The sequence below is a fragment of the Bos indicus genome, chromosome 24, assembly GCF_029378745.1.
Source record: "Bos indicus isolate NIAB-ARS_2022 breed Sahiwal x Tharparkar chromosome 24, NIAB-ARS_B.indTharparkar_mat_pri_1.0, whole genome shotgun sequence".
Lineage (NCBI taxonomy): Eukaryota > Metazoa > Chordata > Mammalia > Artiodactyla > Bovidae > Bos > Bos indicus.
This window is the reverse complement of record NC_091783.1, coordinates 34,725,760-34,746,947: the sequence shown is the minus strand read 5'-3', so window position 1 is coordinate 34,746,947 and position 21,188 is coordinate 34,725,760.

The window sequence follows — 21,188 nt, the reverse complement described above, 5'->3', positions numbered from 1 at the left end:
GACTTTAGGGTAATTATGAATCAGCACAAACTTTGTGAAATCAACAAAGGATGGGACTGCCAGTGAGTTACTCTAATCAAAGTGAGGTGGTAGGAAAAAATGCAGGCTGCGGGAGAAAATGGCAAAAGGAATACAAATCCCCAAATGAAAGAGTATCTCACAGGGATGTAAGCTGGTCTCCTTCTCTCCACCCCTTGCCTTATTGGAGGGTCTTATAATCAAAGGAGGCTGGAAAATAACTGTCCAACAAAATGAGAAATGCCTACCTGTCTAATCCAGCCTTGTGTGTATGGAGGAAGGGGAGGAAGATTTGAATTTCCCTGGAATAAAGCTCAGTGAAGAAATTTTATTTTAAAAATCCTCTGGTGTGACAGAATGGGTTTATTTCCTACCTGTGTAATCTTGGCTTTTTCACAGTCATTCCATTTTTAAGTAACACCCCAGTTCAGTTCTCTCTGAGAGAGAGAGAGAGCCTGCATTGCACAGATTCATGTTTTGATTTTATTCTGTAACTGAAAATCTAATTATCTCTCTGTCTCTGTCTCTCTCTGATTGTTGTTCCTTTATTCTTGTTTATCCCGAAGTCAAATTGAAGACTCCAAAGTGCTGCTTCCAGGCTGATCCCTGAGAACTCCATGCTGGTTTTGTACGGAACACAGCAGAGGTCAGGATGAAGGAAAGGCACAGTGAACGGAATTAACTCAGATCCACTCTTGTTTTATTTTCCATGGAGTTTCACTGAAGTTTGTGTTTTGAATATAGTCAGTTACACAAAGCCCCATGAAGTGAGAACGTAGGTGGGCCTGCTTGTTTATGCCTTGAAGCCATGCATTTTTCAGTTCAAGATATAAATGGTCTCTTTTCTGGGTGAACATCCCTTTCAGTAGAGCTTCCCAGGTGGCACAGCGGTAAAGAATCTGCCTGCTGATGCAGGAGATGCAAGCGACACGGGACAGGCTTGTACACTACACATAAAACAAAAACAATTTGCTTTACTTTTAAATTTATTCATTGTTTTACTTATCCTTGATCTGAAAATGCATACTCCATCTCCAGTACTGAAATTCTCTCCTTTGCATCATGGAAAGCCAGGCTTCTTTCTCTCTCTGAATCCTACCATGCTTCACGGTGAAGCCATCTTGGACCAAACCAAAACTCATGGAGCTCCTGTGATAATACTCAGAACATAACAAAAACTCAAAAGACTGCTGCTCTGCTACTGGGTATGGCAAAAGCATCACAACTTATTCATGTACCATTCACTGACAGGTGAGATACTTCTTTTATCAATATTCTGTGTTGCCTTCCTCCTAGAAAGTCTCATTTAGTTGGTAAGTGGTAAGGTCCCTGCTGTTTAAAATTTTTTTTAAAAATTTATTTATTATTTGATGGTGTTGGGTCTTAGTTTAGTCATGTGGGATCTTTTGTTGCAGCCCATAGACTCTCTATTTGGGGAGCCGGCTTAGTTGCCCCATGGCCTGTGGGATCTTGGGTCCCCCCCAGGGATTGAATCTGTGTGCCCTGCATTGAAAGGTAGATTTCTTTTTCTTTTTTTTACTTAATTATTTGGTTGCAGGAGGTGTTAGTTGTGGCCTGAGGAACCTTTAGTTCCGTCATGTGGGATTTAATTCCCTGACCAGGGATCAAACTCAGGCCCCCTGCATTGGGAGCACGGAGTCTCAACCACTGGACCCCCAGGGAAGTCTCAGGCCCCTGCTTTTTCCCAGAAGCTTTTCATATGGTTCTGATATGTGGTCAGAGCTAGGAAGCACTGAGTTTGTGATACTCGTACGGTTCTTTCATTTCCATCCATGAATGCCTTCCATCCACTTAACTGTGAAATTCCCGAGAGGCTGAGGTTACTGTGCTTCTTGCTTTCTTGTGTCTTCCGCAGGGTCTCACATCCGGGGGCCATGCAGTGAATTGAATGAATGAGGTGCGTGTGTTGTGGACTGAGCTGCATCTATAGTGAGAAAAATCACTATAAACGAAATGGTTATGTCAGAAACACGTGGCTTTTGTGGATTGTAGTGACACGTAGCACTTCCTCTGTGCCAGGCATGTAACATACTGACTCATTCATCCTCACCATAACCCTATATGGTAGTTACTTTATTATCCCCATTTGACAGATTAAGAAACTTGAGGCTCAGAGAAGTTGGTGCAGTATTAAAGGTGACGGCAGGGTTATAATCCCAGTCTACACATCATTATACTACAAGTGCCTTGAGGAGACCAGCAGGTAACACAGTGTCTGTAGCAGGGGATGAATAAATATTTGCTGGAGGCGTGTGTGAGTGCTAAGTCACTTCAGTCATGTCCGACTCTTTGCAACACTATGGACCATAGCCTGCCAGGCTTCTTTGTCCGTGGGATTTTCTAGGCAAGAATACTGGAGTGAGTTGCCATGCCCTCCTCCAGGGGATCTTCTTGACCCAGGAATCCAACTCGTGTCTCTTAGATCTACCCGCATTGGCATCCCCAAGTGCCACATGGGAGGGATAAATAAAAATGTATAGAATAGTCCAGACCTGGACATATTAAATTTTCATAGAGAAGGGGACAATCTGGAAAAGTAATCTAGGTTGAGTTGTGCAAGGCATGACTTCTATGGGCTGGGAATTGGGGTCCCAGGATCCTTCAGGTGTGTTGACAGGATGACCAGATGTCCTGTTTGCCTGGGCCAGTCCTACCTGATGCCTGTTATAATTACTGCTGCTGCTGCTAAGTCACTTCAGTCGTGTCCGACTCCGTGCGACCCCATAGACGGCAGCCCACCAGGCTCCCCCGTCCCTGGGATTCTCCAGGCAAGAACACTGGAGTGGGTTGCCATTTCCTTCTCCAGTTGTAATTACTAATAATTACTAGTAGGGTCCTCATTTCAAATGCCCTGTTTGGATGGTAAATTATATCAGCACCTTAAGTCTACAAATGATGTGAAAAGAGACAGACTCTCTGAATACAAGGAGGAGCATCAGATACTATTTCCTTAACTGGTGCTCCCAGAAGGTCAGCTTCTTTCCCTTTCTGTGCATGAACACTGTGATGGTTCTGTACCTGAGGGTGCTGACTGCCGCTGTGTCTCTACTCTGCAAATCCCAGGATCTAGCTTCCCAAGAACGCCTGTATTTTTTTAAATTCTTTATTTTTGACCGTGCCAGGTCTTCGTTGCTGCCAGCGGGCTTCTCATTGCAGTGGCTTCCCTTGTTGCAGGCACTGGCGCTAGAGAGTGGGCTCCGGAGTGGTGGTACACAGGCTTAGTTGCCCTGAGGTATGTGTTATCTTCCCGAACGAAGTATCTAATGTCCCCTGCATGGGTAGGTGGGTTCTTAACCACTGACTACCAGGGAAGTCCGCTCTGTAGTGTTGATGACTAGATGAGATTGACCCAGGCAGCTGGGGTTTGGGTTATCCTGCCACATCTCCCTCAGAAGGTCATCCATGGTGGGACCTCCCCTGGTGGTCCAGTGGTTAAGAATCTACTCCAATGCAGGTGATGCAGCTTTGATCCCTGGTCGGGGAAATAAGCTCCCACATGCTCCGGGGCAACTAAACCCAGGCACCTCAACTATAGAGAAGCCTAAGCTTTGCAAATAAGACCTGATGCAGCCAAAAATAAAATAAACGAATTTTTTTTTTTAATAGCACATCTGTGGTCATCACATCTCATGGATAGTTTTGGGTTTGGAAATTATCCACAGTGTACTGATGTGTATAAGTTTATCACCTATAAGAACAGAATCTTTGCCTTAGTATTTGTTAGTTTTGTCACTTCACTCGCTTTTTCTCCCTGTGCGTGCATAAAATCTTTTCTGTGTAAAAACAAAACAAACTCACAAGTAGTATTAACCATAGTGTTGTTCTGGGAATGTAGACTTCTGGCAAAGTGATGAAAAACCACTTTCCAAATATAAAATTCCATGCCAATGTTCAATGGAAATTGCTGGCATGGAGCATGTGCTGGGTACAGCTCCAAAGACAGGCTGTTATCTTAAAACCCAGTTTCCCTAGAGATGAGCTTGCTTCCTATTTACCTCCTGGGTCAAAAGAGCTTGAGTTCTTCTGCAAACTCATCTGAAGATACAAATCCCTGAATGTCACTGAGGCCAGGTGTTTTCCACAGAAGAGTGGAATTTCCCAGCTGAAAAACTTCCTTCCACTCTTGTTCTGCCAAAGCTCTGGGTTACTGACCTATAGGAGGGCATCTTAGGGGTCTGACTTTGCCCCCATCGAAGGCTTGTCCAACATGAGGGGAGGGGCGAGAGCAGAAGAGGAGAAACTTTAGTCACCCACGTGTTGGAGGCTATTGTGAAAACTGGTATCTTAGTGATGTAGGAAATAACCTACTGTATACTTTGCCCTCTTGGTGATTTTTGGGCTTCCCAGAGGGTGCTAGTGGTAAAGAACCTGCCTGTCAATGCAGGAGATGTGAGACACGTGGGTCCATGGGGTTGCAGAGAGTCGGACACGACTGAGCACAGCACACACGTAGTGGACTGTAGCCTGCCAGGCTCCTCTGTCCATGGAATTTCCCAGGTGAAAATACTGGAGTGGGTTGCCATTTCCTGCTCCAGGGGATCTTCCCGATCCAGGGACTTGGGTCTCTTTCATCCCCTGCATTGGCAGTCAGATTCTTTATACTATACACCAAGGCACTGACGGCGGCAGCCTGTGGGGCTCGCTGTGGTCCCTGGCTGGGGCAGGCCAGGGGGTGGGCTGAAGAAGCCAGTAGTGATTGGGTGTGTAGGAGCATTAAAGGGAAGAGCTGTAGGAATCAGACTGAAGCTTTTTAGCAAAACCCCAGGGCACTATGGTCCTTTTTGGATGTCTGTACCTTTCATGCATTTATGATGCCGGTAGAAAGAAAACCAGAGCTGGCTATTCCCAAATCCTTTAAAACCAGCCCTTTGGAGTTCTGTGTGTTTGCAGATGTAAATACTAAAGGTCACTAGGGCTTAAAGCACCCTTTTCCCTCCAGCATCTTCCTCACCCCTAGGGGCCAGAGCTGATTCGGGAGAAAGTCCCCTTGCAAGAAATCTGGGGGGGAAGCGCTGTAACCCACCTCCCTCCCTTCTACCCTCACTCCCAAAGCAACCAGCTGCCTGGTGCCCTGGCTTTTTACTCCTCACTGTGCCCAGAGGGCTGAGCTCTGGTTTTGGGGGAGGCCTCTTTCCCGGCTGGTTGCTAAGGCCGTTGCAGACTCCAGGCCTGTTATCGGGAGGAGCACAGTTTAAACAGGCCTTATCACTGTGTGTTCAATCAAGGTTTATGAGGGCTGATAAAGGTGTCACCTAGTTGCTTGCGGGTTCATTAAAACTCTATTCCCTGCTGGGATGGAAATGCAAGAGTGTTTGTTTCATTTTAATTTTTTTAAACACAATTTTGGGAATAAATAGATGCTGTTCTGGTGTTAAATACGTCACTGTGGACAAGCTCATCTGTGTCATCAGATTCATTTGTGCTGGTGGGGGTGGATAAGGGCAACCTTCATGGGCAACTCTCTTGAAAACAATAAACCCAGCTTCACCGACACAGCGGTCTTCAATATCATAGGTTATCATAATTGCTCATTTAATAATTCAGTACACATCGCTACCCTGGCTTAGGGGCACCAATAAGCCATTGTGTGCTTTTAATTTTGTGTCCTTTTGTGTTACTGGATCATTATAGCAAAAAAGATGTTTGCTTTAGTCTTTTATTTTAATAAGAGATTTCTAACCAAATGTGTTTGACATTGTTCCTCTATGAGTTTTTCCTCTTCTGTTAGAAAGAAAAAAAGAGCAAGGTAGCCCATGTTACCTCTATTCACCTCGGATTGTGTACAAGTCATAGGAGCTGCAGGAGCATAAAACAGCTTAAGAAATAGTCTCCACTCAGAAGGGCTTTGTGCTCTGTGAGCTTTATTACTGCTTCTGGGTGTGTGTTAATCACTCAGTTGTGTCCAACTCTTTGTGACCCCATGGACTGTAGCCTGCCAGGCTCCTCTGTCCATGGAATTCTCCAGGCCAGAATACTGGAGTGGGTAGCCATTCCCTTCTCCAGAGGGTCTTCCCAACCCAGGGATGGAACCCGGGTCTCTAGTATTACAGGAAGATTCTTTACTTTCTGAGCTGCAAGGAAGCCCATTCTTGCTTCTACTGAGACCTAAATATTGGCCCAGAATTTGCACAGAGAGCACTTCATGGCTCATTTAATATTTTTTCTGTCTATCAATATTAAGGGAGAATTGCAGAATAAAAGGTAAGAAATGTTTTGACTTTTTGTGTCTCCCTGTCCCCTCTTCCAGTTCAAAAAATGCCATTGCTTTATTATTATTATTACTTTATTTATTTATTTATTTTTGTTTTGTTTGCCCGTTTTCTATTTTTTGGCTGTACCACTCGGCATGCAGGCAGGATCTTAATTCTCTAACCAGGGATCAAACTCATGCCCCCTTCAGTGGAAGTGCGATGTCTTAACCACTGGACTGCCAGGGAAGTTCCTATTTTTATTTTAAATCATGGTGAATACACATAAAATTTGCCATTTTAACCATTTTCAAGTGTATTATTCAGTAGAAAGTGAAAGTCGCTTAGTCATGTCAGACTCTTTGTGACCCCATGGACTGTAACCCGCCAGGCTCCTCTGTCCATGGGATTCTCCAGGTGAGAATACTGGAGTGAGTAGTCGGTCCCTTCTCCAGGGGATCTTCCTGATGCAGGGATCGAACCAGGATCTCCTGCATTGCAGGCAGCTTCTTTACTCAAGCTTACCAGGGGTGCCCAGAAATAATAAATGATTAAATCATATATTTTGAAAGCATTCAGTAGAAGTTTGGAGTAGACACTGTTAGTGTTGCACCTATTGCTTCCTGCCCTCCATTTTCCAGAACATGCCTCCTGATGGATTTCGGGTTTGGTCTGTGCCTGCTTACGGCAGGACAGAAATGGTGGGGAGCTCACACCCCTGGGAGCAGCAGTCAGCCAGGGATGGAGGGCATTGGAGGACTAGTAGCTCTGAGGCCAGTTCTTCGTCATCTCCCAGAGCTCCCCAGGGAGATGGAGGGCCAGCTGCCCCCACCAACAGCCTGGTCAAACACCCTCGAGAGTGGCTTCCTTCTCCTCTGCATCTCGTCTCCACTATCTGACTGACACTTCCTCAGAGTGCCTCCTAAGTAAACCGCCTGCATGCAAATCTCACTTCAGTGCCTGCTTCTGGGGAGCTGCAACCTACGGACCTTGGAGTGTGCAGCCATCGTCAGACTCAAAGCGTTCACGAGCTTCTTTCTCCTGTCCTCGCCAAGAGAACATCTTTTCTTTCCCAGGATTTGAAACCAAAGTTGCCTTCTCCTGCCTTATGCCTCTGTTCCTTGTCCAGCCTTCCCTTTGGCCTCTCTAACTTTTCCCCCTCTTCACCATTAGTCTTCTTACCCCTCCCCATCCCAAACTCTGCTTCTTTTCCCTCCAGCACCTCCAAGAACTGCATTGTGGGATATGATGAACAGACGTTTCTCTGTATAAAGTCTGACCATCTGTGGTGGAGAAGAGGTATGTCCCCAAGTATTAAATTTAATTAATTAATATTAAATGAACCAGTGATTTTATTCCTAAGACAACACACAGCAGAGATGTTCAGAATGTCTCAGGATGTGTGTAGCAAACCAATCGCCTTCAGTGGTTAAGCAGAATTGTCAAACATCATGGAGATGTGAAGAATGGGCAACAAGCGTATGAGACAAGCTCACCATCATTAATTATTAAGGAAAGGCAAATCAAAACCACGGTGAGGTATTATCTTAGTCATCTCAGGGTAGCCTAACAAAATACCGCAGACTGGGTGGCTTATTAACAACAAAGATTTATTTCACACAATTCTGGATGCTGGAAGTCCAAGATTAGGGTGTCAGCACGGTCAGATTACAGTGAGGGTCGTTTTCTAGGTTGCAGATGGCTGCCTTCTCATCTGATTGGCACACAGCCGAAAGAGCTCAAGCTAGCTCTCTGGCCTCTTCATGTGAGGGCACTAACCCTGTTCATGAGGCTCCATCCTCATGACCTGATTACCTCTTTTTTAAAAAATGTATTTACTTGGCTGTGCCAGTTCTTAGCTGTGCCATGTAGGTTCTTTGATCTTTATGACACTCAGGATCTTTAGTTGCAGAATGGGAATCTAGTTCCCTGACCAGGGGTTGAACCCAGACCCCCTGCACTGAGAGCATGAAGTCTTTGCCACTCGGTCTAAGTCACTTCGTCTTAGTCACTGGACCGCCAAGTAAGTCCCTGGTTAACTCTTAAAGGCCCATCTTCAAAGACCATCACATTGGGATTAGGGTTTCAACATAGGAATTTGAATTTGGGGGTGGGGAAGAGAATAAATAGTCCATAACAGATATCACCTCACACCCATTAGGATGGTTGCTATCAAAAAGACAGAAAATAAGTGTTGGCAAGAATGTAGAGAAATTGGAACCCTTGTGCGCTGTTGATAAGAGTGTAAAATGCTGCAGTTGCTATGGAAAACAGTACCATGGTTCCTCAACAAAGCAAAAACAGAACTATAATACAATCCAGCAATCCGACTTCTGGATTCCCAAAAGAATTGAAAGCAGGGACTAGAACAAGTGTTTTGTACATTCATGTTCATAACAGCATTATTCACAATAACCAAACATGGAAGCAACACAAATATCCATCCATGGATATCCATGGATAAACAAAATGTGGTATATATACAATGAAAATAATACAAAGAATGGAAATCCTACCTCACGCTACCACATGGATGAACCTTGAGGACATTATGCTAAGTGAAATAAGCCAATCACAGTGGGACAATAAGTTGTCTATGATAGTCAGACTCACAGAAACAGGCAGTGGAATGGTGATTACCAGGGACAGGAGTAGGGAGGGAAATGGGAAGTTACTGGTTCATGGAGACAGTTTCAGTTTTGCAAGATGAAGAGTTCTGGAGATTGGCTACACAATGATATAAATGTATTAATATTTCTTTATTATTGATGTTTTACTGTACCCATCAATTCTAAGATAGACCCCCGCCTGCTCATTCTAACATTTCTAAAATTAGCACCCCGACTCATAATCCACGGGCCACCTTTCAATTGCTCTCAGCCAGCTGTGACAGACTTTTCCTTCCCTGTGCATGAGTGACCTTGAATATTATTCTTGGTAGCCTGACTGGACAGCTGCAATCTCTTGATGTTTCCAGTCAAAAAGGACCATTTGAAAAAGTAATATCCTGATTATTGTCTGAAAAAATTCCCTTCCATTGATATCTTCTGGGAAGAGCAAGAGAACACCAGTGTCAAAACTTGCAGAATGAATATCAGCAACTTGGAAGAAAATTCTGGAGGTAATAGAGCTTTCCTGTATAAGGTTGAGTTGTATGAAATTGCCACGATTTTGGTTACAGTCAAATGTCAGCCATTTCATTTGGTTCCTATTTTTAAAAAAGTTGTCACACAAATATTCTTGGTGAGGAGGAAACTGCGTGCAAAATATGGGTGGTGATGAGTCTAAATTAAAAATCCAGAAGAGCTGGACTCTGAGTATATAAAGAAGTTTCAACAATGCCTGAATTGATTCATTTCACTTATATTTTCTCTCTCTTTATATATGGCAAGATAATATTAAAAAATTCATCCTAAGTAAGTCTAAAAGAACTTGCAAAAGTATAAAATTTTACATGATAAGAAAACATTGTGTCATAGTGTAAATTGGCAATTTTCCCTTCCTTTCATAAGCTGATGGGACATCTTACAATCTAAAAGTGCTCCGAGTTGGTGAAATATGATATTTGTTTACCATGGGCCTCAGATGCAGAGTGAGGTTAGTCATAATTCTTGCTTCATGTCACATTTTCACCCATGGTCTGTAGGAGGCCCATCTCTAATTTTTAGATAAGAGATAAAAATATCTTCTTTTAGGTATTAGATAATATCTAGTTCTTCCCTTTTATCATCTCATGCAAACATATTTATCCTTTGTTGGTTTGAGACACTGCAAATATCTTCTCCCATTTTATCATTCTTTAAACTTTGCCTATAGTATCTTTGGTGGAGCAGAAATCCCTAATGTGTGTGTGTGCATGGGTTAGTTGCTCAGTCGTATCTGACTCTTTGTGATCCCATGGCCAGGCTCCTCTGTTCATGGAATTCTTCAGGCGAGAATAATGGAGTAGGTAACCATTCCCTTCTCTGGGTGATCTTCTTGACCCAGGGATTGAATCTGGGTCACCTGCATTGCAGGCAGATTCTTAACCATCTCAGCGACTAGGGAAGCCAATATTGATATAATTAAGTTGATTTTTCTGTCAATGCCTAATACTTCATGGTTTTGAAATTTTGTTTAAAGAGTGGTTTGCCTCTAGGTCACAAAGATTTTCTCCCATATTTTCTTTACATCTCGTACCTAGGTTTGTAATCTATCTTGAATTCACCTTTGTGGTGTTAGGTGGCGACTGAGTTTTGTTTTTCTCCCCACAGTGAGCAAATTTTCCCCAGGGATCTGCCTAACAAGCAGATGTTCCACCACTGGTTTGTGGCGCCACCTTCATCCTGTAAGTCCCCACGTACGCATTGGCCTAATTCTGTTCTATTGGCCAGTTTGTTCATGCATACATTACACTGGATTCATAAACTGGCATTTAAAATTATCTTAATATATGTTCCCTGGAGGAGGAAACGGCAACCCACTCCAGTATTCTTGCCTGGAAAACCCCATGAACAGAAGAGCCTGGTGAGTTACAGTCCATGGGGTGGCACAGAGTCAGACATGACAGTGCACACACTATGCTAAGACATGTTAGACTCTTTAATGTATCCCACTCTTTAATACTTTATGAAGCCCATTAGCCATTTCTGTGGATACTTATTCAATATAAATTTTTAAATAAGCTTATGGAATTATTTGAAAAGTCCAGCTGGAATTACACTGAATTTGTAGGTTAATCGGGGGAAAAATTTTGTGCATTCTTTGAGTTTAAATTTATTTCTCACAGAGGATTTATGGATTCTTGATTTAGTTACTTCTTAGGTATTTTACTGTTTTTGTGGCAGTTGTGAACTGAGCTCTTTTTTTTTTTAGTTCCCCTGATCATGCAGTTTTATATTCTCTTTAAAAAAAATTTATTATGTACTTATTTGGCTGTGTCAGGTCTTAGTTGCGGCATGAGGAGTGCTGTGCGCAGGCTCTAGAGTGTGGGCTTAGCAGTTGCTGCACAAAGGCTTAACTGCTCCTTGGAATGTGGCATCTTAGTTCCCCGACTAGGGATCAAACCTGTGTCCCCTGCATTGGAAGACAGATTCTTAACCACTGGACAACCAGGGAAGAGTCCTGTGCTCTATTTTTTAAAGTTAGATTTTTCTAGCCGATTACCCATGGTTTGGACCAGAAATCGGCACACTTTTTCTGTCAAGGACCAAGTGGTGAATATTTTATGTTTTGTAATCCCAGGGATGGGGGAGCCTGGTGGGCTGCCGTCTATGGGGTCGCACAGAGTTGGACACGACTGAAGCGACTTAGCAGCAGCAGCAGCAAGATCTTTGTTGAATATTCTTTGTGTGTTTGGTTTTCTTACAACTTTAAAAAATGTAAAAATTATTCTCAGTTGGTGAAGGTTTATAAAAACAGATTTTGAGGGCATTTGAGAGCCTCAGGATCTTAGTCTTCATATTCTGGACATAGAACAATGCTGTTGATTTGTCCAAGCTGCTCTTTTAGTCCATAGAATGAAGGACTAACATTTTCAGTTTATTCTATATCTTTGTTGAGCTCTTTTCCTTTAGTGGTTTGTTGTTGTTGTTCCGTTGCTAAGCATCTGACTCTTTGCGACCCCATGAACTGCAGCATGCCAGGGTTCCTTGTCCTTCGCTATCTCCTGGAGTTTGCTCAAATTCATGTCCACTGAGTCAGTGATGCCATCCAACCATCTCATCCTGTCGACCCCTTTTCCTCCTGCCTTCAATTTTCCCCAGCATCAGGATCTTTTCCAATGAATCAGCTCTTTGCATCAGGTAGCCAAAATATTGGAGCTTCAGCTCTTCTAATGGTTTTGCTGATTATTTTGTTAGTATTTGTACATTGCTGATCATTTGCAAATGATGGCATTTTTATATCTTCCTTTTCCTTTCTCATCCCTTTTTTTAATTCTTGTAGGGTTGAGCAAGACCTTCAGTATAATAACCAACAACTCTAGTGATAATGGGCAGCCTTATCTTTTTCTTGTCTTAAAGGGAAGCCATCTCCAGTTTCTCAATTAAGTATATATTTACTTAAGACATTCATATAAATAACATACAAAGTTAAGACATTTTGTTTCTTTTCCCAATTTTCTAGGCTTGTGAAGAAAAATCGTGATGATTTTTATCAGAAGCTTTTCCTTCATCATTTGAGATAATACAGTTTGCTTCCTGTAGCCCACTATAAGGTGAATGAACTTGATAAATTTGCATAAACTGAATCATACTTGTATTCTTGGGATAAACTGTATTTGATCAGGATTCAATTAGCTATTATTTTATTGAAGATGTTTACATCTATATTCATAAGTGAAAGAGGATTATAAATTTTTTTTCTTACTATGTCCTTGTCTGATATTGGAATCAAAATTATACTTCCTTCTTGCTTTTTAAAATAAAATTTGTTCTGTTTTGCTTTCCCTGGTGTTTTGAGTTGAAGTCTCATCTCATTTGCTTATAACCTTCCTGATAAATATGTTTAAAAATATAAATTTCCCTCTAGTACAGCTTTAGCTGTGTCCTCCAGAATTTGATATATGGTGCCTCATTATCATTTAATTATAAATATTTACTTTAAAATTGAGTGCTATTTAAAACTGTAAAAAAAGTTGCAAAGCATAGTATTATTTTATAATATGCTTTTTAGTTCTAATACATATAGTATTTTTAAGGAAATATGTTGTTTCTAAGTTCTATTTTTATTACATTATGGTTGGAGACATTTATCGAGCTACCTATATTCTCTAATAAATAGTCTTGTTTTGTAAATGATAATGTCCTATAATTTATGTGTTCTGCTACTGATAGACATGCTAGTTTTTTCCAGATTTTGTAAATATAAAAGTTACTGCAACATATATCCCTGGATCTGTTACAATGAACGGAATCCAGAAATATCTCAAATATGTTGCGACCTGATACCACATAAAAGTAATATTTCACTTTGGGGGAAAAGGTGGTTTATTTAATAAATAGTCCTGGTGTAATCAGCAATATTTGTGTGGGCAAAAAGTTATATTCCTTTCTTATATCATGTATAGAAGTAATCTCCAGCTATAATAACTTAATGTAAAAACTAAAATATCAGGAGAAAAGTTTAGTAGACCATTCATATAATTTCAGAGTTGGGGGAAGAAATGTAACATATTTTGGAAACCTGGAAATAATAAAGGGGAAAAAGTGAACAGATTTGAATATATTATATAAATATTTTTAACATTTTATGTTTCCATATAACACAGATAATGCTAAAATTTTTTCTAAATGTCATCCTAAGGTCAAATAAATGTTTAGGTCCTGGATTTTGTCTGATGAGGACTGGTGAAATCTTAATACAAAGTGTATGTAACTATATCTGTACATAACTATACCTAACTATATAGCTATAACTACATAACTATATCTGATATTGTTGTAATGGGATTTTGTTCTAATAATTATGTCTCTTGAAATCACATCTCTGCAGTCTGGAAATTGAACAGACCCTATAAAATAACTCTTTATTGGAGATTATTGTGAGGAAAAAGTTTACATAGTTTATACTGCTCCAAGTTCTAAAATGTTTATATATGTGCGTGTGTGTTGAAGTTTCTTTTAGAGAGGATTTTGGAAATTTCATTAAATGAGGGGATAGAGGTGGTGTGATAACCGAAAAGAATTTAAGAGTAATTAGAATTCTGTTTGGCATTTAGGTAGCAAAAATTTAGCTGTGGCCGGCATGCAAGCATAGATTTGGATATTTCTTTTAAAATGGTACTCTGTTAACAGACATCAGATTTTTTTTTTCTTTGCTCTGATCAGTTGTAAATGGATCAACGAAAGTATTACTTTGCCCACTGGCACAATAAAGAGCTTTTACTCTTTTAAATCTTTGGAAAGACATTTATTGCCCTCATTCACTAAGATCAATGGTTATAAATTAGGATGTGTCCTCTGAAGTTAGGTTTATAACCAGAATCTCATTTAATCAGAAAAAGATGATCTAGCTCTAGTCATCTTACCTATGGATAAGGACACTGGGGCCAGGAGAGGTTAAGTAACTTTTCTGAGTTAAGAAGTGCAGGGCTGGGACTGGAAGCTCCTAGGGGCTATTATCTTGATAGTGAACCAGGCTGCCAACAGTAGGTGGCAGAAAAAGACAAAGGCCAAAGGCATTGTCTCAAAGGCACTTAAATTGGGAATAAAATCATTGTCTCCCTTAAGATTTCATACTGTCGTGGGACTTATGACTCCAGGCTTCCATGGTAGGGGAGGCAAATTTGATCCCTAGTCAGCAAATATATCTCATATGCCAGCATCCCAGCCAAAAAGTAAAAAATAAATTGATTTTTTAAAAAAAAGAAAAAGAATTCATACTGTCCTAATATATGATATTTTATGGGCAATACCCACTTCCTGACACTTTGTTTTGCTTTCTGGGAAAGTCAACTGAAAGCTAGTATCTGCAAGGCAACATCCCAGCTGTACATGCTGAGTCCTGACCCTTCAAACATCAGTGTCTGTGTGCGTTTGGGGCATTGTTGAGTGAGCAGATATGGGCAGGGAGAAGTAACATAGGTGGGAATGGACAGCGTAAAAAAAGGGGAATGCTGGTTTCACACACATGTTGAATCTGTCTTACATGGATCATTCAATTACCTACCCAATTTTAATGATTTTGTTATCCTAGCAGGATGTTGGAGAAGGAAATGGCAACCCACTCCAGTGTTCTTGCCTGGAGAATCCCAGGGACGGGGGAGCCTGGTGGGCTGCAGTCTATGGGGTCGCACAGAGTCGGACAAGACTGAAGCGACTTAGCAGCAGCAGCAGAATGTACTTGGGCTTCAGATTCCAAGTTGGTTGTGATTTCTTCACACATCAAGTTCAAGAGGTGTAATATGCAGATTTGTAAGTGGAGAAAGCAAGTGGACACTTTTAGAAAAGACTGGCTGTAAAGACAAGTGGGGGGATAATTAGGAGGAGGTATGTGAAAACTTGTCTGGTGTCTAGCAGGGAGAATTATATGAGGTGTATTGTGGGTGCTCAGTTGCTAAGTCATGTCTGACTCTTTGTGACCTTACGGCTTCTCGGTCCATGGGATTCTCCAGGCAGGAATTCCAGAGTGAGTTGCCATTTCCTCCTCCAGGTGCTGTTCCCCACCCAACGATGGAACCTGTATCTCCTGCCTTGGCAGGCAGATTCTTTACCACTCAGCCACCAGGGAAGCCCTTAACCAGGTATAATTCCCTTCTCCAGGGGATCTTCCCGACCCAGGGATCAAACCCAGGTCTCCTGCATTGCATTCTTTACTGCCTGAGCCACCATCTGGGTTCAGTTCTACTGAAACAAAAGATTTCCAATCTTAACTCTTTCTAGGTGAATAAGGACTCAACTTTGTGAGCATAAACAAGAGTGTCTGCTGTCCAGAGCAGAGCAGGAGAGAAAGTAGAGGGGCCTCCTTCCAACCCCCATCCCAGGTTAATGACATGGTGGAGCAGGGAGGGGCAGAGGCCAAGACACAGTGTTTCCTGGAGCCCCGAGGCCTCTTGGAAGTGGCTTTCGAGCACTTTCCCTTCCTGCAATGAAGGCCAACATTCTTTCACAATTCCACAGCTGACCCTGCTGCACAGATTAATTTATTTTCCCTTAGTCCATCTTGTCAAAAAATTCCAGGGCCAGAAACCTAGCTATTCCAAATCAACTTTTCACCCGAGCATTTCCCAGGGATGTTCTTAAGGGAGTGAGAAATAGGATTTGTTTCAGACCAGGGGACTCGGCTGAGCCAGGACAGGTCAAAGGTCATTGTCCTGCAGCTACTGCCTTGAATGGAGCTCTCTGTGAACCAAAGCTCTTTTCAGCTAAGCCAGTGAGATGGCAGCTCACAAGGAACACACCAAATGCCTACCTGAACATTCTTATTGGTCCACTATTTTCCCAGGCTCAAGGTCTGCTTAACCCTCTCTTCACCCAGATGTTTTCTCTGAGCACTGACTTTCATGGCTGGTGGCATGTTTCCCCTCCAAGGATGAAGCTCCTAGTTATACATACCTTTGGACACCTCATAGGGTGTGTAACGTAATACCTGACACATGCAAGTCCAGTTCTGCGACCCCATGGACTGTAACCCAACAGGCCCCTCTGTCCATGGGATTTTCCAGGCAAGAATACTAGAGTGGGTTGCCATTTCCTTCTCCAGGGGATTGCTCACAAATGCTTGCGGACGATCCTGCAGTCTTCTGGGCTTGGAACTGTTTCATGTTTTTTGGAGCATAGATCTAATTTGTGGGCAAGTAGGTACTTTGCAGCCTTAGAGGCCCTGAACTTTCTGGCGGCTTGACTGAGTGTGACCAGGTTTTCATCCTGTCTCCTGGCTCAGTCTGAGGACTCCCTCAGTCCAGCAGAGGGACTTAAAACTCTTAAAAACCCATCTGTGTCTGTCTCTGCCTCCTTCAGTGTCACTGCCACTGAATGGTATTGACTCTGATCGTGACAGTGGTCAAATGGAAACAAGAGACCTGGGAGGCGATTAGGCAAGTGTGGATTCTGCCGCAGCTCCTTGGTTCTGCACTCTATCTCTGCTGCTTAGATGTGTGATCTTGGGCAGGTTGCCTGACCTCTTTGTGTCTTAGTTTTGCATTTGTAAAACAGTGGTAGTAGTCTCTGTTTTATAGGGATGCTGTGAATAATGAAGTAATGTATACAAAGTTCTTAAAATGTCCTATGTTTCCTATCATTATTGTTGGTCATATAGCTACCATTTCTTGAATACTTACAAAGTGCCAGGCACAAGTAAGGTCATCTATGTATTGCACTTAAATTCTTACAATGACCTTATGAGATGAATATCCTTTTTATAGGATATTTATATCCATTTTATAGGCAAGGACACTGAGGTTCAGTAACTCAGATCACTCTGCTAATAAGTGGCAGAGCCAGCATTCAAAGCCAGGGCTGCCTGCATCTGAAGCCATGCTCTTAATTAGGGAGCTGATACATCTTCTCATGTTAATGTGGTTAATCATAAGCGTGGTACATTAATTCTGGTATCTGACTTTCTTTTTAGTCTGGATTTCAAGGGAAATGCAGATCCCTGATTTTTTTTTTTTTTAGTCTCTGCTTCCATGTTCTTTTGTTTCCCATCAGCGGTGGCGAGATACCTTGCCAACATCGTTGAGAGAAGCAGAAGCTGAGACAACTGTCTCTGTCACAGCCTTTGAGTTCTTCAGGTTGGCTGGATGTTTGTGAAGCCTAGGTGGCCTGGACTGGGGAAAGTTTTGCGGTTGTACTTTTGCTTTTATTTCCACATTATGACTGGTTAATCCAGCTGTCCAGAGTTGAGGCTGCAGACGTAACTGACATACTTCTTCCATCTAACTAACTATGGTATCTGCCACAGGTCCAGTAGATCTAGCCTCACTGGGTAAACCTAGAGAGTTATTTACCCTCCATATAGTTGTCTGAAAAGAAAAGAGTAACACTTGAATGATCGAGTTTCGGAGGGAATTGAAAATATATGTGAGACTTCCTGGATCATCCAGTGGTTAAGAATCTGCCTGCCAAAGCAGGGAAGACGAGTTTGATCCCTGGTCCGGGAAGATTCCACACGTCGTGGAGGAACAAAGCCTGTGCGCCACAGCTACTGAGCCTGCGTGCCTAGATTCTCTGCTCAGCAACAAGAGAAGCCACCGCAATGAGAAGCCCACACGCCACAGCTAGAGAGTATCCCTCGCTTGCCACAACTAAAGAAGCCCTCGCACAGCAACGAAGTCCCAGTGCAGCCAAAAATAATGAATAAATAAAATGTAAAAAAAACTGTGATGGCTCTTAGTAGCTCCTCTAAGTATTCCTTTCAGTCTAGAGCTAACAAATATTGGCAAGGTTTTTGTAATTAATAACAGATGGGAGTTTTAATGTATCAGATTTATCACTAAGTAGAAAATATTCCAATATTCCGTGAGTCCTCCAGACCTGCATAATATCTAAGCACTAGCCAGGCATTTGCCTGAAAGACTTATTCCTCCTCTCAACGCCCATGTAAGATAGGGAGCATCTCTACTCTGCTCTTGAGAAGACTGAGGTGCAGAGAAGTAGTTTGCCCAAGGTCACAGGGCTGATGGATCAGGAGGGTCAGAATTGACTCCTGTGACTCTGAAGCAGTGTCACCTTTCTATGAAAGGGAGAACACAGATGCCTTTCATTCGCTCATTCATTCATCAAATGTGATGAGTGGATGGCTTAAGGATGGTGAGTGGTTAAGACCAGCAGGAGGTGGAAGTTTTGTTTAGGAGTCAGTGAAAGATAAAACTGAAATATTAAGTTAAGGCCAAGTTCTAAAGGACTTTGAAAGCCTTACCAAAGCTGGAGAGGTAACATGATAAAAATTGTAAAAGAAGTCTTCCCAGAATGTCCGATGATGCTTAGAAAGTGCAACGAGGGGGTTATAAAAGGGGACCAGGACTAGTATCTTGTGGGATTCATGGCCGGTTGGGGAAAAGGATGTAGGAGGAACAGCCTGACTGTGAGAGCTGGAGAGAAGCACATGGAGGAGAGCAGGAGAGCCCCAGAGTTTCATCCAGAAGTTTCCAAATGTGTCCTGCAGCGCAGAGTACTCCTCTGAGATGCCTTGGGGCTGAGGGGAGGGCACCAGGGAGAACAGGGTGCTTATTTTATTTCACAAAATTTGGCCCTTGTTGTTGTTCAGTCACTGAGTCACATGCGACTCTTTTTGACCCCATGGACTGCAGCATGCCAGGCTTCCTTATCCTTCACTATCCCCCAGAGTAAGCTTTCATTTAGAAAAATAAATTTGCAGCTTTGAAAAAAATAGTAGTACTGTAAAAGTCTTGGGCTGAAATATCCTAGATGGGCAGGTATTGAGATGGTATAGTTCTCCTTGTAGGATTCACCTACAATTAGGTGCATATGTGCGCAATCGTGTCTGACTCTTACCAACTCCATGGACCCACCAGGCTCCTCTGTCCATATAATTCTCTAGGCAAGAATAATGGAGCAGGTTGCCATTTCCTTTTCCAGGGGATCTTCCTGACCCAGGGATTGAACCCGCGTCTCTTACATCTTCTACATTGGCAGATGGATTCTTTACCACTGAGTCACCTGGGAAGCCCTGTACAACTAGGTACTTAATATATAATCTTTGGGGAAGGACGTGATAACTGTTGGTCAGTCTCTCCAGAGAACTCTGTCCAGCATAGTGTCATCTTTGCGGAGATCATCCCCACCCTGTCTCAGGGCCTTCAGAACCTTGGCAAAATCGAAAGGAAACGCCCAGGTATGATGATACCTGCCCAGCCACCCGGGGACTGGCTGGGATCAAAACTAGGACTCTATTTATTCTCGATCTCGATGGAGAGCGGCGTTCTGCATTCGAGATGGCATATGTACAGGTGGGGAGAAGGGTCCCTTTATCTGGATGAACCATCTTTTCGTCCTTCTACCTGGGCAGTCACTTCCTCTCTGTGGCAGGGGGATGGCCAGTTTGAACACGAACAGAAGGAAAGGCTTGCCGGAGCTCCACCCTGGGGGGTGCCCTAATCCAGGTTCGTTGGGCCCCTGGCAGAGGACATAAAATGAGCAGGGACATGGGAGAACTGGGGCCTTGGGAGTTGGACTGAAGCTGTTAGAAGATGCAAATTGATAAATAAACATGAAAACAATGAGGCTCTGCTAACCGCTCTGACAAAGGGCAAATTGCTAATCTAACCTCCCCTTCAGGCCGGCTGCCTCAGTGGAACAAAGGCGGCTTTTATAGCTTCTGTTTTATTTGTAAACTGGTCAGTTAAATGGATTTACTCTCACCTGCCTCTTAGGGGGAGGGGAGGTGGCAGCTAATCCTTCCTTTCTCTGTGGGCTCAGGGAAGCGGGTCACCTGATCTGACCAGGAAAGGTCTTGAGGATGTGCCAGATTTGAGCCATGCTGGAGTAACTGCCAGATCGTCAACAATGGGCTCAGTGTCTGAGGGGAGGGGGCTGGGAGGGCAGAGCCGCTCGACTGGTGTAACCCTAACTCAGAAGAGGTGGGCTCCCCCCGGCCCCCCGCCCAGCCTCCCCGTGGGTCTCCTCAGAGGAGCTGGTTGTGAGCGCTCGCTGGTGCTCTCAGAGGCTGTCACGCAGGCTCCTTCGCAATGCAAGGAGCCTTCTCCCCCACTTCCCTCTGAAGAGGGTCTGCCAGGCTCAGGGCTGTCACCACAGTCATTATTCCAGCTGCCCTGCTGGAGGAGCCAGTGGCGCTGAGGAGCTGGCCCCGACCTATCCGCGACATCTCAGAGCCGGGCTGGTTTCTGGTGGCCTCTGGTCTGCCTTTCCCGCTCGTCACTCTACTGGGTCACCCCACTTCCTCCACCTCAGATGTCAAGGAGCCTCTGGCTGGTGGGAGGCACAGTGACTGGTGGGGAAGAGATGGATGTTTTTCTGTCTAACCACCTCCCTAAGACCCGTCCTGCTGTTGTTCCACACCCAGGGGCACAGACTGGGTCTTTTCCAGGTATTAGGAACCCAGAGGTTCTTTACCACCTGGGGACTTGAGGACCAGGAGGAAACAGAAATCATGACCAGAAATGGTTGCCAAAATCCCAAGTCAGGCCCGAAAAAAAGGGTGATTTCAAATACAGATTTGGAATTAATGGCACCCCACTCCAGTACTCTTGCCTGGAAAATCCCACAGACGGAGGAGCCTGGTAGGCTGCAGTCCATGGGGTTGCTAGAGTCGGATGCGACTGAGCAACTTCACTTTCACTTTTCACTTTCATGCATTGGAGAAGGAAATGGCAACCCACTCCAGTGTTCTTGCCTGGAGAATCCCAGGGACGGCGGAGCCTGGTGGGCTGCCATCTATGGGGTCACACAGAGTTGGACACGACTGAAGTGACTTAGCAGCAGCAGCAGCAGCAGGCATGAGTGGGATGTCACCCAGATGGGGCCTTTGAGATGGGGACGAGGAGGGTTTCGGGGGGACGAG